The 14,641-nt window shown below is 46.9% G+C and overlaps 1 pseudogene; it reads left to right on the forward strand.

The window, feature by feature from the left end:
• Nucleotides 1-6,598: 6,598 nt before the first annotated feature.
• On the forward strand, nucleotides 6,599-8,141 carry LOC110312042 (AT-rich interactive domain-containing protein 1A pseudogene; annotated as a pseudogene).
• Nucleotides 8,142-14,641: the final 6,500 nt, after the last annotated feature.

The raw sequence follows: 14,641 nt of genomic DNA on the forward strand, positions 1-14,641 counted from the left end.
CATTCTCTGGTTGAGGGACATCTCGGTTGTTTCTAATTTCTGGCTATTGTGAGTAAAGCTGCTGTGAACATAGTTGAGCAAGTGACCTCATTGGTAGAATGGAGCATCCTTTGAGTATATGTCCAGAAGTGGTATAGCAGGGTCTCACGGTAGACGGATTACCAGCTTTCTGATTTCCATAGTGGCCGTACAAGTTTGCACTCCCACCAGCAATGGAGGAGTATGCTCCTTGCTCCACATCCTCTCCAGCAGAAGACTATGTTTTTAAAAAGAAGACAAATGAATGAGTCAGGTAGCCTAGAAACTGAATGACTGAAGAGTGACTGGGTTCGTATCAAGGAGATCTGCTAGTCTGTACCTCAAGTCTATGTCTGCTGCATGTGGGTGGCTGGGTCCAAGGGCACTGAGGTTGTGTTCCAGGGTCAGCTTTGGTTCTCACCAACTGCAGAAAGGATGGTTACAGAGCTGCTGATGGGGAGTGCAGGAGACTCTGCCATGCTGCTGTGTTCCTCAAAGCAGGAGTGAGAGGGCTTGTATGTGCATGCACTCGTGTGTGTGTGTGTGTGTGTGTGTGTGTGTGTGTGTGTGAGAGAGAGAGAGAGAGAGAGAGAGAGAGAGAGAGAGAGAGAGAGAGAGAGAGAATGTGCATGTATTCTGTGTATGTGTGCCTGTGGAGGGAGGGGAGGAAGTGTGTGTGAGGGGGGAAGGGAGAGAGAGGAAGTGTGTGTGTGATAGAACCCAGTGCCTTACACAGAAGCAATCTATACGTGAAATAGACCCTCAGCTCCAAAATTTTATTATTTATGGTTTTGTCGTGGGTGTGTTGTTTTGTTGCTGTTGTTGGAGGTACTGTTTTTAACTTGATTTATTTATTTTGGTTTTTTGAGACAGGATTTGTTTTATTTTAGCTTGTTTTAATATCTATCTATCTATCTATGTTTTGTTTTTGTTTTTTTGAGACAGGGTTTATCTGTGTAGCCCTTGCTCTCTTGGAACTCACTCTGTAGACCTGACTTACCTTGAACTCAGAGACTCGCCTACCTCTGTGTCCTGAGTGATGGGATTAAAGGCCTGTGCCACTACCACACAGCAAGGATTTATAATTTTTCTGTTTTTGGATTTGTGATCTTAAGTGGAACAGTTTTTATTTATGATTTTGCTCAGCACACTGGGGGAAGACATGACCCTCAAGGCCTTCAGGCTATTTCTGGTCTAGGTGCTGATATAAATGTGAGGAGTTCAAGGGAAGAGCAACACTAGATTGTCCCCTCTCTGTTCCCTTTTCCTGACTGTGGATGCAATCTGACCAGCTGCCTCACACTCGGGCCACTATGACCTCCCCACGGTGATGGACGACACCTTCAAACTTAGAAATGAAACAAACCCTTCCTTCAAAGAGGGAGGGGGAGCAGGAGGAGCGAGGAGAGGACGCAGCGGGAGAGTTCCGGGCATGAAAACTTGAGAGCCTCTCACTCTACAATCTATGCTTTATAGCGCCAAGTACAAGTATTTTGGAAATTTTGGTTTGGGAGCCTAGGGTTTAGAATACTAAACTGATAAAACAGTTGGAAACATCAGGTAGTCGACTCATAAGTAGGCGTGGTAAAGGCTTTTTTTTTTTTTTTTTTTTTTTTCAAGACAGGGTTTTCTCCTGGCTGTCCTGGAACTCACTTTGTAGACCAGGCTGGCCTCGAACTCAGAAATCCGCCTGCCTCTGCCTCCCGAGTACTGGGATTAAAGGCGTGCCCCACCAAGCCGGGCGGCTTGGTAAAGGTTTAACCACACAAATCAGAAAGCTCTTGGTAAATGATAATGACAAATTCATTTTGCTCTGGTCTGATTTTTCTCTTCTTGACCACTAGGTGGCAGAATGAAGCCACAATAAGAGGACATTTGCAAGTCTCCTAAGGGTTTTTATTTGTTTGCTTTTGTTTTTCCTTAAAGATTTGTTTGTTTGTTTGTTTGTTTTGATTTTTCGAGACAGGGTTTCTCTGTGCAGTCCTGGCTGTCCTGGAACTCACTCTGTAGACCAGGCTGGCCTCAAACTCAGAAATCCGCCTGCCTCTGCCTCCCAAGTGCTGGGATTAAAGGTGTGTGCCACCACTGCCCGGCTAAAGATTTATTTATTTATTTTGTGTATATGAATATATGTGTAGTAGCTATCTTCAGACACATCAGAAGAGGGCATCAGATCCCATTACAGATGGTTGTGAGCCACCATGTGGCTGCTGGGAATTGAACTCAGGACCTCTGGGAGAGCAGTCAGTGCTCTTAACTGCTAAGCCATATTCTCTAGCCCCTTTAAAGATTTCTCTTATTTACCTATTTTATGTATATGAGTGCTTTATCTGCATGTACACCTGCATGCCAGAAGAGGGCATCAGATCTCATTATAGATGGTCCTGAGCTACCATGTGGTTGCTGGGAATTGAACTCTGGACCTCCAGAAGAACAGCTAATCCTCCTAACCACTGAGCCATCTCTCCAGCCCCCAAGTCTCCCAAGTTTTAACGTTTGGTTCCTTCTTTTATTTAGTGGGAAAGAAAAGTAACAGGCCATACATACAAACACAGGGCGTGTTCTAGTGTCTGAATGAGACATTGACTGAGCTAGCGGGAGCTGCCTTAAAGATCCTTCTCCTGGTTATGAGTAGCATACAATTATGACGGTAGCATTCAGGAGTCTGAGGCAGGAGGATGGTTATTACAACATTACCTGAGCTAAACAGCAAGCCACGAGCCATGTTGGGCCAGTCAGCAAGCAGCACTCTCCATGGCCTCTGCATCAGCTCCTGCCTCCAGGTTCTCTGAGTCCCTGTCCTGACTTCCTTCAATGATGAGCAATGATTTAGAAGTGGAAGCCAAATAGCCACTTTGCTCCCCAAGTTGCATTTTGGTAATGGTTTTTTCATCACAGCAGCAGTAACCCTAAGACTGTCATGTAGTCAAAGACACGTTATAAGCAAAGTGAAGCACTTTTTGTTTTCTTGGTGGTGATGGTTTTGGGGAATTTAGTTTGAGTGTCTGTTTGTCGTCGAGATAGATCTCTTTCTCTCTCTATGTGACTGGGATGACCTAACCGGTGAGCCTTCTGCTGGGACCCTGTGAGCCAACATGTCAACCTTGCTTTCTTGGGTTACACCTAAAGTGGCTTTCATGAGAGTCCTATCAAGCTATTACTGGCCCACAACAATCCAAAAACTTGTCAAGAAACTGAAGAATGAACCAGTTCCCATATCTAGGGAAAAAACTAAACGTAAGACGCCTGACGATTTCAAGTGAACCAAATTCAAAACTAACTCCAGGGCCTGGGGACATAGCTCAGCTGCTAGAGTGTTTGTCTAGCATTACAAGACCCTGTGTTCCGTCCCTGGTAGAAACTGGGTGTGGTGGCCCATGCCTGTAACACTAAGGGCTTGGGAAGTGAAAACAAAAGGATTAGAAGCTCAAGGCCATGCCTGACCACATAGTGAGTTTGAGGTCAGCCTGGACCACGTGGGACTCCATCACCACATTAACTTAATTCGTTAGCTAATGTAGAAAACAAACTCTCTGCAAAGCTGATGTCGCTGGCTAGCGAGCTCGTCTTTACCATGCCCAGCCCCATCTTTCTTTCTCTCTTCTCTAGACTGGTTGGAACTGATGAAGGAGGGAAGGCCATTGGCCTCTGGGTCCTATCAGCCTTTACTTGGGAACACTTTCTTGCCGTGCACAGCAGGCCCTCCCACCAGTGGGGCTCCCGTTATTCCAGTACCCTCTCAATACTCCCAGAGCCAAAGTCGTCAGCCCCTGGAGAAGCACTTGCATACACTAGCTGCACCCCCCGGAGCTGCGCACAGCATCCACCCGAGCCACAGGTAGCTCCTCCTCTCTGGGGGACAACACCCTTACAGTTTGGGTCTTGGCTATTCCAATCTCTGCTCGTGGTTCCTTTCCAACCTCTTCATTTTTCTTTCTTTTTAGGATGTTAGCTGCTTCTCCTAATTGCGATCTGCACAGTACTCCAATGTCTTCTCTTTGTTCATTTGCCTTTCAAGTTCTCCAGTATCTAAGTAACAGAGTTCTGCAGTATACATAAGCACAGTCAGGGAGGTGTGTCCATCAGTAACTAGACTCTGACTAGCAGGGTACAATTGGGCCTCTATGCCTGTGGGCTCTGTATCTAAGGAGCCAGCAAACTGTAAATGCAAACTTTTTTTTTTTTTTTTTTTTTTTTGGTTTTTCGAGACAGGGTTTCTCTGTATAGCCCTGGCTGTCCTGGAACTCATTTTGTAGACCAGGTTGGCCTCGAACTCAGAAATCCGCCTGCCTCTGCCTCCCGAGTGCTGGGATTAAAGGCGTGTACCACCACGCCTGGCTGCAAAACATTTTTTAATTACATTTTGAGGCTAGGGAGATGGTGATTAGTAACAGCACTTGCATGAAAACCTGACAGCCTCAGGTCAGATGGCCAGAACCCATGGAAAGCTGGATGCACCCTAAGGGAAGATTGAAGGTAGAAACATAGAAGCTTCCAGAACTTTCTGGACGACGGGGACTAGAGTATGCAGAGCAGAGATAAACAAGAAACAGCCTGCACCAAATAAAATGGAAGATGGAGACTGACACCCAAGCTTGGCTTCTGACCTCTACGTACATGCCATGGCATGTTCATACTCTCTCTCACACACATGCACTCACATGCACAAAACAAACAAATGTTTAAATTGCATCTGAACGTGTACACACTTGTCTCCTCGTTATTACTCTCAAACAGCATCACCTGACAACTACTCGCATGTACGTTGTGTTAGGTATTATGTGCAATGTCGGGTTGAGCACACGGACAATGTATACAGGACATACACAAATACTACTTTATACAAGGGACTTGAGTCTCTGCCATGAGTTTCACAACTGTTGTCCAGCTGGGTGCGGGTGGGGCAGGCAGGGACAAGGGTCTCATCTCAGAGCAGCAATGGGGAATGGCTCCAGCCAGAGAAGGCCACTGGGTGATGCTGCCCTCTTGTCACTGGAGTCCCAAGCAGGAGCCCCTGGTTGTGACCAGAACCCAGCACTGACAAGAAAGTGCAGGGTCCCATGCAAAACTCAGCTTCCTGGTCAGGCCAGGTGTTAATGGGGGAGAATCCTGGAGACAGGGGAAGGGGCAGAGGAGAGAGGGGCAACTGGTGAATGGCAATGAGGGAGGGTATGGGGGAGGGAAGAGGACATTACACTGGGTGCTCTTCTCCTTTCCAGAGTTTCTGCTTCTGCCACACCTCCAGGAATCCTCATGGGAACAGCTCCCTGCTGAAGCAGCCTTGAGGAGCCAGGTGGAGGATGTGGGCTCCCTGCCAGGAGCAGGTATGGCTGTCAGTGCTGTCTCAGGACTCCTGTTCCCCCAGGCCATCTACTGTCACCTGGGCTTAGGGGTGGGAGAATTCTGTGGTGTCCAGGCAACCTTTCCAGTTCTAAAATGCTGTGGGTGGGGAGACTTTTTAACAGTTTTCATGGTCCCACCTCCCCATTCCTCCAAGAAATCCACCACTGCCCTTGGGCTTGGCCTCTGTCCGTCCTCCCCACCCTCTTCCCTGTCCCTTCTCACTAAAGTTCCTTGCTCACCTCTTCCTTGTCCTCTGTCAAGCGTTGCAGCTCTTCCACTTGGGAAGTCATAGGAGCAATTAAGAACATCCAGCCTCCCATGCCAATGATTTGATTAATTAATCTCTTGGTTACTTTCTAGTGCACAGGTACCTAGTATCTATGATAGCCCTGGGACTGTGTCAGGATTAGCACCCATCTGGAGAGACACTCTTCTTACTGTGTGGGAGCATCAGCTGTCAATTAAAAGCTGATGTCCAGTAAACTGAGGCAGCGTTAGAGGGTGGAAGATGTGACAAAGACACTGGAACTCTGGGGAAAGAGTTCCCCTCCTCTACAGGGGAAAGCCAAAGCCAGGCCTCTGTTCAGGATGTCAGAGGCAGGAGATTTGCCTTGACTCTAGGAACATGAAACTGAGGAGAGGTGACTAACCATGTGGACAACATAGAATAGTTTAAAGGGTTATGTAAGTTAAATGCTAGTCAGAGAGCAGGCCAAAGCTTATGGCTTAGGCATTTGTTATCAAATAAAAAGCCTCTGGTTTGTTATTTGGGAACTGGGGCATGAGTGGAAAAGCCTGTGGTTACATACCAGCTAATACTGAGCAACTGCTAGCCTTGTTCCTGGTGGGGTGTCAGGTGCTCATCCAAATGTCATCTTCCCAGTGCCCCAAGCTTCTAGCCCTGTTTTCAGGTGGAGAAGCTGAGATGGAAAGATTCCCTTGGCTACATCCTGTAGCTGGATTCTACCAGATCCCTGCTTTCGACTCTCACCCCCACTGCTAGGGAGGCAGATGAGTGGAGCAAACATGTGCACAAAAGATCCCAACAACTGGATGGCTGCAGAGATGGCTCAGTGGTTAAGAGAGGGCTCTGTGCATGCAGAGGACTCAAGTTCAGTTCCCAGAGCCCGCAAGAGAGGCATCCAACTGTCTCTAAGTCCAGCTTCCCGGGATCCAATGCCCTCGTCCCAAATGCACTTGCATAAACACATAATCAGAAATAAGGTAGACTCTTTAATACCTCGATCCTAAACTAGAGGAGGAAGAGGAAGAAGGGGTTGGAAATGGTGAGGAGATGGCCCTTTTTTGCAAAGACAAGCCATCTTCAGAGAATACTGAGGAGAAGCTAGTCAGTAAATTTGACAAGCTTTCGGTAAAGACGGTGCAGAGGAATGACCCGTTTGTGGTGGACTGCTCAGATAAGCTTGGGAGCGTGCAGGAGTGTGACAGTGGCCTGCTACACTGGCGGATTGGTAGTGGGGATACCACTGAGCATATCCAGACCCACCTTGAGAGCAAGATAGAGCTGCTGCCTTCTGGTCTTTATGTGCCCTGCCCAACACCTCCTTGGAAACACCTCACAACAGTAGAGGGCACACCAGGGACAATGGAGCAGGAGAGCCCCCCACACACACACACCCTGCTGGCCTTCCAGAAAAAAGGATCACAGCCATCGTGGATGACATGTTGTCCACCCGGTCTAGCACACTGACTAATGAGGGGACAAAGAGTGCAGTGCAGAGGCCACCAAGGAAAGCAACAAGTTTCCATTTGGCGTTAGCCCAGCACAGAGCCACGGGAACATCAAAATTTTAGAGGATGAACCCCAGAGTAAGGATGAGACCCCACTGTGTACCCTTCTGGACTGGCAGGATTCCCTCCCTAAGTGCTGTGTCTGTGTCTCCAATACTATGCGGAACCTGTTTTTGTGCCAGGCAAAAACTTTGAGATGTCCAAACACCCAGGGCTGCTGATCTGCCGCATCATAAGCACCCAGAGTGGAAGCAGGTACCACTAACTTATAAGAAGGAGAAGGAGCAGGACCAAGGGGTGAGCTGTGACAAAGTGGAGTGGTGATGGGACTGCTTGGAGATGCTCCGGGAAAACACGCTGGTCGCCCTCGCCAACATCTCGGGGCAGTTGGACCTATCTATCCCTGTACCCTGAGAGCATCTTCCTGCCTGTCTTGGACGGGCTCCTACACTGGGCAATTTGCCCTTCAGCTGAAGCCCAGGACCCTTTCTCAACCCTAGACCCCAATACCGTCCTCTCTACCCAGAGATTGGTCTTGGAAATCCTCAGCAAACTCAGCATCCAGGACAATAATGTGGTCCTGATCCTGGCCACGCTGCCCAGAGAAGTTGTATAGTACCATGGTGCTCTTCCTCAATGACTGAAAGAACCCAGTGTGCCAGGAGATGGCCATGGTACTGCTGGCAAATCTGGCCCAGGGGGACAGCCTGGCAGCTCTGGCCATTGTAGTGCAGAAGGGCAGCATCAGCAACCTCCTGGGTTCCTGGAGGACAGGCCTTGCTGCCACACAGTTCCAGCAGAGCCAGGCAAGCCTCCTGCATATGCAGAATCCACCCTTTGAACCAACTGGTGTGGACATGATGTGGTGGGCTGCCCAAGCACTGCTTGCCCTGGCCAAGGTGAACAACAATCACTCAGAGTTCACTCTGTATGAGTCACAGCTGTTGGACATCTCCATGTCACCATTGATGAACTCATTGGTTTCACAAGTCATTTGTAATGTACTGTTTTTGACTGGCCAGTCATGACAGCCGTGGGACACCTCCCCTCCGTGTGTGTGTGTGTGTGTGTGTGTGTGTGTGAGTGTGTGTGTGTGTGTGTGTAGAATTTAGAAACTGGGGCTGGAGAGATGGCTCAGTGGGTAAGAGCACCCGACTGCTCTTCCGAAGGTCCAGAGTTCTAATCCCAGCAACCACATGGTGGCTCATAACCATCCGTAACGAGATCTGGCGCCCTCTTCTGGGGTGTCTGAAGACAGCTACAGTGTACTTACATGTAATAAATAAATAAATCTTTAAAAAAAAAAAAAGAATTTAGAAACTGACTGTTGCCCTTTATTTATGCAAAACCACCTCAGAATCCAGTTTACCCTGTGCTGTCCAGCGTCTCCCTTGGGAAAGCCTCTCCTGTTCTCTTTCCTCCCCACCCTCACTCCCTCACACCTTTCTGTTCCCCATCCTCACCTGCTTCCCTCAGGACCCCACCCTACTTGAAAAGACAAAGCTCTTCCTACATAAGACTTTTTTGTTGTTGTTGTTTTGTTTTTTGTTTTTTGTTTTTTTTTTGAGACAGGGTTTCTCTGTATAGCCCTGGATGTCTTGGAACTCACTCTGTAGACCAGGCTAGCCTCGAACTCAGAAATTTGCCTGCCTCTGCCTCCCAAGTGCTGGGATTAAAGGCGTGTGCCACCACTGCCCAGCGACTTTTTTATTTTAGCCAAAGTTACTGTTGTTTACAGTGAGTTTGGGGGAAAAATGGCTTTCCCGGTCCTTGCATCAATGGGATGGGATGCCACATTTCATAGCTGTTTTTAATGGTTAAAACACACACACACACAGGGGAAAAAAATACAAAACCCCCTGAAGGACAAAGGTGACTGCCGAGCTGTGTGGTTTGTGGCTGTTCATTCCCAATCTTGCAGGAGCAGAGAAATTCACAGTTGTGAGCAGGCCCTGTTCACTGGAGAGGCCTGTAGAGTGTAGATCTTTTCATGTACTGTACACCTGATACTGTAAACGTACTGTAATAATAATGCCTCACATGGAAACGAGAGAAGACGCTGGGTCAGCAGCAAGCTGTAGTTTTTTTTTTTTTTTTTTTTTTTTTTGGTTTTTCGAGACAGGGTTTCTCTGTATATCTCTAGCTGTCCTGGAACTCACTTTGTAGACCAGGCTGGCCTCGAACTCAGAAATCCGCCTGCCTCTGCCTCCCGAGTGCTGGGATTAAAGGCGTGCGCCACCACGCCCGGCTGCAAGCTGTAGTTTTTAAAAATGTTTTTAATTAAATGTTGAGGAGAAAAAAAAAGGCTTTTCTCCCAAAGTATCCTATGTGAACCTACACCGCCCTGACCTCTTTCTCTCCTCCCTGATTGTATGAATAGCCCTGAGATCACCTCTTAGAACTGTTTTTAACCTTTAGCTGCAGAGGCTGCGCTGCCGTGTGTGTGTGTGTGTGTGTGTGTGTGTGTGTGTGTGTATGATGTTGTACATTGCACATACCCTTGAATCTCCACAGTTTGTTCTCCGTTCCAGCTACCCCTTTATAGTATAGCAAGTTAACAAGTTGGTGACCTGCACAAAGTGAGACACAGCTATTTAATCTCTTGCCTGATGTCGCCCCTCTTGGTGCCATGCTCTACAGATCTCAGCAGCCAATCAACTTACAGTTTATTTTTTTCTGGGTTTTTGTTTTGTTTCCTTTCTAGTCAAGGTGTGAAAAAGTTCTAAATTCAGTTGAAGTTCCTGATGAAGAGACACAATCGAGATTTTTTTTTCAGTGATAAAAACTGCATATTTGGGGCTGTCGAGATGGCTCAGTGGTTAAGAGCGCCGACTACTCTTCCGAAGGTCCTGACTTCAAATCCCAGCAACCACATGGTGGCTCACAACCATCCATAACGAAATCTGATGCCCTCTTCTGGAGTGTCTGAAGACAGCTACAATGTACTTACATATAATAAATAAATAAATCTTTAAAAAAAAGCAAAAAAAATCAAAAAACCAAAAAAACTGCATATTTGTATTTCAACAATGTAGCTAAAAACTTGATGTAAATTCCTCCTTTTTTTCCTTTTTTGGCTTAATGACTATCATTTATTCAGTATGAAATCTTTATACTATATGTTCCATGTGTTAAGAATAAATGTACAGCCGGGCGTGGTGGCGCACGCCTTTAATCCCAGCACTCGGGAGGCAGAGGCAGGCGGATTTCTGAGTTCGAGGCCAGCCTGGTCTACAAAGTGAGCTCCAGGACAGCCAGGGCTATACAGAGAAACCCTATCTCGTAAAACCAAAAAAAAAAAAAAAAAAAAAAAGAATAAATGTACATTAAATCTTAAAGATAAAATAGACTCTTTAATGAAAAGTACTCCAGAAAGGGCATGCCAGGACTGGTCAGCCCTGTGTAAGGACCTCTAAAGCAGAAAGCCAAGGAAGGCCTCTGTTCAGGGATGATCCAGGGCTCGGGGAGCCCCGATGAGTGGGTACGGCTGGAAAGAGAGGCATTCTGAACAAGTGAATGACTGGAGGGTGGGCACTGAGCAGAAAGGGCCTAGGTTTGGGACCAGAGGCAGTCACCTCACCCAGCAGGCAAGAGGCTGTGGAAGATTCTCACAGCTGCCTAGAAGAACCACACACCATTCTGAGGTGAGGGATTGCTCAGAAAAAGCGGGAGTGCAGTGAAGGGTGGAGCAACATAGGGCACAGCACTCAATGTCTCTGGGAAGTGCCCCCAGATGTGGGAGGCTGTGAGGGCAGCTGGACAGAGTCTGTAGCACTGAGCAGCCTGGTTGGAGTCCTATCCTGGATGTAGTAAGGGTGAGAGCATCTGGCTCAGGCCTCACCTCTGTCCTCCAGCTGTGGCTACTGGAGACACCAGGAAGTTTCTCTTTAGGCCACTCAGGCCCTGGAGTTCCCTTACAGCAGTGGGCACTGTGGATGGGGTGGGGGTGACAGTCTTTCCACTGTGAGGGAGATGGGGGGGGTGGATAAGAACCCCTGGATTACTCCCTGTATGAACTGAATGGACCATATCCCCAGGGTCAGTAGCTCAGGATCCCAGATGCTGCCAGCAACCACAGAGCCAACACCCATACAACACTCCTCCATGAAAACGATTTTATTTTGCAAGAAAGGAAGCTGACTCACCAGAGTGCAGCAGCCAATCAGTGAAATTCACCATGCAGGGATGAGCACAGTTGAGATGTTCCCAGAAGGTCAGAAGATGGTCCTTATCCCTAAAGCGGGGACAACTGTATTTGTGACAGTCACCTCACAAAAGCTAGGAGACGTGAGTGAGCAGCACCTGACAATGCTGATAACGTAGTGAGAGCAGCAGCCATCCTCTGAGTATCACTGGACATGGAGTGTGCTGCTTCTACCATCTGGGGCAGATTTAACTGCCAATGTTTCCATCCTGGGAAGCACAGACATGAAGGAAATGGTCTTAGAGTCAAAACACAGGTCACATGCATATAATCCTTAAAAAAAATATTCATCTTGAAAGACCCACAATGTGATAACTCCCCCCACATTCTGACTCAGGAGAGGTGACACCCCAAATCACTCAGGAGAAACGGTCTGGCTGCAAACTGCAAGAGGACTTTTAATTCAAGAGCACTCTCGGGCCCACAGTGATACACCATGCAGTGGTAGAGGACCATGGCGCCCCGAATAGCTGGGTAAGGGGGTATTTAAAGGAAGAAACCACAACTCAAGGAAGTGGGGAGGGCGTTGTTGGAAAATACCAAAAATACCAGTTGAGAGTCACAAGGAAGTGTAAAGTCACAAATGTCACAAGGAATACCTGGTAATTGTGAGGGTTATTTCTCAAGACAGTTTCTAAGAGCCCCTGACAATAGCACATTCTTTGAATGAACACTCCTTGAACCCAGGAAGCTGGTGGGTGGAGGAATGTCGCTATCTGTTTTATGATTAGCATACCTTGGAGCATTGAGTCACAGAGGTCACATTCTCAAGCCTGGGTCTAAAAGGTCTAGAATTTTGCTTTTACTTTATACTTTCTCATTCTCAGTTACATAAACATTTGTTTGTTTGTTTGTTTGTTTGTTTTGGTTTTTTCGAGACAGGGTTTCTCTGTATAGCCCTGGCTGTCCTGGAACTCACTTTGTAGACCAGATTGGCCTCGAACTCAGAAATCCTCCTGCCTCTGCCTCCCAAGTGCTGGTGAAGAAGTATTAAAAAAGTATAGCAAAGTAAAAACAAAATTCGAGGCTTTTGGGCCCAGGCTTGGGAGTGTAGCCTTTGTGGCTTAGTGCTCCAGGTACTGGTCATAAAACAGATAGCGACATTCCTCCACCTACCCTCTTCCTGGGTTCAATTCAAAGAATGGCACCCTGACCATTACTGGAACCTGCAATGCAAATGTGCTATCTTTAGGGGCTCTTAGATTGTTAGGGGCTCTTAGAAACTGTCTTGAGAGATAACCTGACACTTGTGACTTTATACTTCCTTGTGACTCTTAACTGGTATTTTTGGTATTTTTCCAACAACGCCCTCCCCACTTCCTTGAGTTGTGGTTTCTTCCTTTAAATACCCCCTTACTCAGCTACTCAGGGCGTCATGGTCCTCTACCCCTGCGTGGTGTATGACCATGGGCCCGAGAACGCTCTCGAATAAAAATCCTCTTGCAGTTGCAGCAAGATCGTTTCTTGTGGGTGATTTTGGGGTGTCGCCTCTCCTGAGTCAGAACGTGGGGGAGTCCTCACGTTGTGGGTCTTTCACTGGGATTAAAGGCGTGCGCCACCATGCCCGGCTTACATAAACATTTTAAGTTTTTTTGTTTGTTTGTTTGTTGTTTGGTTGGTTTTTTGGTGGGTGTTTTGGGGTTTGGTTGGTTGGTTGGTTGGTTTTTGGTTTTTCAAGACAGAGTTTCTCTGGCTGTCTTGGAACTCGCTGTATAGACCAGGCTGGCCTTGAACTCAGATACGTGCTCGCCTCTGCCTTCTGAGTGCTAGGATAAAAGGTGTGTGCTACCACTGCCCTGAAAATTATTTTATTTTTAAGAGTCACTGTTTAAGTTTAAGACTGATGGTGCTACACACCTGTAATCCCAGCACTCAGGAGGCAGAGGCAGGTGGATCTCTGAATTTGAGGCTAGCCTGGTCTACAGAGTGTGCTTTGGGACAGCCAGTGATACATAGAGAAGCCCTGTCTCATAATTCAAACAAATATAAGACTGGTTGTGTCTCACCATCACCATGCCTGGACTATTTGTGGTTTTAAAGTATAATTTGCACAATAAAACAAGATATTCTCTTTTAAAAATTCAGTAAGGCCGGGCGTGGTGGTGCACACCTTTAATGGGAGGCAGAGGCAGAGGCAGACGGGTTTCTAAGTTTGAGGCCAGCCTGGTCTACAGAGTGAGTTCCAGAATAGCCAGGGCTATTCAGAGAAACTCTGTCTTGAAAAAACAAAAAAACAAAACAAAACAAAATTCAAGTAAAAAGACCTGCAGTTAACAAACAGTTTCTGATCTGTCCAGGTGATTTGAAACATTCTTTGTTAAAAGGGCTTTCATGCTTGGGTATGAGGGGGAATGGGGGGAGGCAGGGATGTGTGTGTGTGTGTGTGTCTGTGAATATGGAAATTAGAGGACAACTTGCAGGATCCAGTTTTCTCCTACCCTGTGGGACCTGGGCATTGAACTCAGGTTATCGGGCTAGGTGGCAAACCCCTTTGCTTGCTGAGCCCTTTCACTGACCCTCAGATCCCATATTCTAACTATAAACAGAACGGGTAACAATTAAATACTCTGTAAAATAAATGAAGAGCTTTGACACCCCAGATCACTGGAGGAGACAGCCCTCCCGTCTGTCTGTTCCTTCCTACTCAATCCAAAGCTTTCAAAAGAGTGTAGCCGGGTGTGGTGGCGCATGCCTTTAATCCCAGCACTCTGGAGGCAGAGGAAGTAGGATTTCTGAGTTCGAGGCCAGCCTGGTCTACAAAATGAGTTCCAGGACAGCCAAGGGCTATACAGAGAAACTCAGTCCCAAACCCCCCCCCCCCGAAAAAGTGACTGTGTGCAAAGGGTGAGAGCTAGAAACTAGTGCGCAGGTTTGTTTGACCTGGGAATAAAGGATGCAAACCGTCAGGTTTTTTGTTTTTTTGTTTTTTTTTTAATATACTAGATCTCTGCTGGGTAGCCTCAAATGCACTGCAAGTCTGGCCCCTTAAGCAGATTGGAGATTTAAACAAACAAACAAACAAACAAACAACCAGCACAGTAGTGTCAGAATTTTAAGTACACAAGAGTGTTCTTTGCTTGTTTTAATATGGTTGTTACCCGGGGTCACGTTTGTTTGAGAGCCCAACTCTCCTAATACTCATGTTTTGGGGTTTTCCTCAGGATTGGAGTAGAATATCCAACACTTTCTGAAATGACCATAAACACATTTCTGCTATCTTATACTATATTTTTATAAAAAAAAAAAAAAAAAACAAGCCATCAGAAATGATGTTATATTGGGTTATATTGGTCTGGAGAGATGGCTCAGCAGTTAAGAGCACTG

Source organism: Mus caroli, unplaced genomic scaffold (genome assembly GCF_978045245.1).
Source record: "Mus caroli unplaced genomic scaffold, Mus_caroli_1 scaffold_17, whole genome shotgun sequence".
NCBI classification, from domain to species: domain Eukaryota; kingdom Metazoa; phylum Chordata; class Mammalia; order Rodentia; family Muridae; genus Mus; species Mus caroli.